General features: G+C 56.8%; 1 non-coding gene across 1 annotated transcript in view; it reads right to left on the bottom strand.

Moving 5' to 3' along the window:
* LOC126150053 (small subunit ribosomal RNA) overlaps window positions 1-328 on the bottom strand; it is a 1,909-nt gene extending 1,581 nt beyond the window's left edge. The window contains exon 1 of the ribosomal RNA XR_007531298.1: window positions 1-328. This exon is cut by the window's left edge and continues 1,581 nt beyond it. This is a non-coding gene — a ribosomal RNA (small subunit ribosomal RNA).
* Between the last annotated feature and the right edge of the window lie 2,172 nt (window positions 329-2,500).

Here is a 2,500-nt window from a genome sequence, read left to right as displayed (position 1 = left end):
AAGGCAGACATTTGAAAGATGCGTCGCCGGTACGAGGACCGTGCGATCAGCCCAAAGTTATTCAGAGTCACCAAGGCAAACGGACCGGACGAGCCGACCGATTGGTTTTGATCTAATAAAAGCGTCCCTTCCATCTCTGGTCGGGACTCTGTTTGCATGTATTAGCTCTAGAATTACCACAGTTATCCAAGTAACGTGTGTACGATCTAAGGAACCATAACTGATTTAATGAGCCATTCGCGGTTTCACCTTAATGCGGCTTGTACTGAGACATGCATGGCTTAATCTTTGAGACAAGCATATGACTACTGGCAGGATCAACCAGGGAGCTGCGTCAACTAGAGCTGAGCAGCCGGCCGCCCGGGAGTGTGTCCCAGGGGCCCGCGCGAACACGCAAGCGTCCGCTCAATTATTCTGCAAACAGGAGGAGGCTGAGCTCCCCTGCACAATACACCTCGAAACCCTCTCAGGTCCCGGCGGCGCGCAGCGCCGTCCTAAGTACTTGGTCGGGTTCGAGAGAGGCGCAATCGCCCGGAGTTAGGCGAGTAGACGCTTTAGGTGCGACCACCCGTGCTCCCAACTGAGCTTGCCGCTGCCGACAGAGGCCCGGGAGCGTGCTGTCGTGGCATTGCCGGCGGGAGACAACACGCGCCACCTACGGTGACCGGCAGCTCCAACGCCAGCGCCACAGAAGGGCAAAGGCCCCACGTGGGTGCCGAAGCGAACTCTCCCAGCACAGCGCACGTGCCAACACGTCTGCACAACTGCGATACAAACCACCAGCGAGAACCGCTGGGGCGACCGAGCAGCAGACGGCGTCGCGGCGCCGAGTGCCGGGCGGCGGCGCATCCTCAACGCACACAGTCCTCAGTCGGACCAGCACACTGCAGATGTCCACCGCGCTTCGCACCGGGCCCGCGAGGACCCACTTTGGCCGCCCGGCGCCGCGCGCAGGGTGCCCCGGCGCGCAGCTGCGCCGCCTGCCGCGTCCGTCGGCCGGCGCGCCTGCCACTGGGCGCCCCCACCAGCCGGCTGTAGCGCGTGCGCCCACGCACCGCGCGGCCAGCACGCCGGGCGGCCCCCCCTCACCGGCCGGGGACGGTCCCACCCAGCCACCGCCGCGTATCGCTTCACACACAGATTTGCCCTTACTGATTTACCTCCAGCAACAACAACCGCACCACAATGGGTTTACCAGTTGTTCATTTGCGTTGCGTCACGTCACCAGCAAACGTAGACGTCCATCCCAGTTTGCAAATGCAACGATTATTGCATACCTGTCTGTTAGGTGTCACGACACACTACGTCTGCCCACATACACGCAACAAAATGTGCACGACTAGAGAACACGTGGGAGGTGGCCCCCTACGTATGCGATGTCCATTACGAGACCGACTGTCAACCAGCATCTGTACCATGTCGCAGATGTGGAACGCGGTGCACCATGCTATCACACTGTGTGAGAAGAGACGACTACGTTTGAATACACGCGCCACTACATCAACAGACGGCTCATGCTGATCGCCATCCAGGGCGTCCGTTACTCCCACACGTCTCTATGGCGTACCACACTGCAATGTAGCTGTTATGGGGAGACGGCACGTGGCTGAGTGCACAACATTTGGACCGTATGGTTCGCTGTTGTTGGGCGCAGTCGTACGGTCACACATGTGCCACAGCGTATCATTCAGTACATACGGACCTATGTGCAGTACAATGTGAGGATTAAGCTTACGATATCAGCGGACAGTGGACACAGGCCGTACCACGACGTAGACTGAGCGCTTCGACATGCGAATGCCAGTGAACAGCTGCGAAGGGCATTGAACACGCAAGCACCTGAACGACCAGCGTGCGAAGGCAGGGTGGAGGGGGGGGGGCGATGTACATCCTGCAGTTGTCCACATTACAGTGTACAGCGGGAGCATGTAAAAAGTAAGCAACACTTGCGAAGTGTTCAACATGAAACGACACACAAGAGGGTGGGCGGTGCGAGTAGCGAACTATATTCAGAGGGTTGTGGTTAGACAACACTAGATTAATGTAACGTGTCATATGCCAATTACAGAGCAGGTTAAGGCACAACGTGGGTTAGGTTAAGGCACAACGTGGGTTAGGTTAAGGCACAACGTGGGTTAGGTTAAGGCACAACGTGGGTTAGGTTAAGGCACAACGTGGGTTAGGTTAAGGCACAACGTGGGTTAGGTTAAGGCACAACGTGGGTTAGGTTAAGGCACAACGTGGGTTAGGTTAAGGCACAACGTGGGTTAGGTTAAGGCACAACGTGGGTTAGGTTAAGGCACAACGTGGGTTAGGTTAAGGCACAACGTGGGTTAGGTTAAGGCACAACGTGGGTTAGGTTAAGGCACAACGTGGGTTAGGTTAAGGCACAACGTGGGTTAGGTTAAGGCACAACGTGGGTTAGGTTAAGGCACAACGTGGGTTACGTTAAGGCACAACGTGGGTTACGTTAAGGCACAACGTGGGTTACGTTAAGGCA

Source organism: Schistocerca cancellata, unplaced genomic scaffold, assembly GCF_023864275.1.
Source record: "Schistocerca cancellata isolate TAMUIC-IGC-003103 unplaced genomic scaffold, iqSchCanc2.1 HiC_scaffold_965, whole genome shotgun sequence".
NCBI classification, from domain to species: Eukaryota; Metazoa; Arthropoda; class Insecta; order Orthoptera; family Acrididae; genus Schistocerca; species Schistocerca cancellata.
Note: the sequence above shows the minus strand (reverse complement) of the source record. Positions and strands in the feature narration are given on the sequence as shown.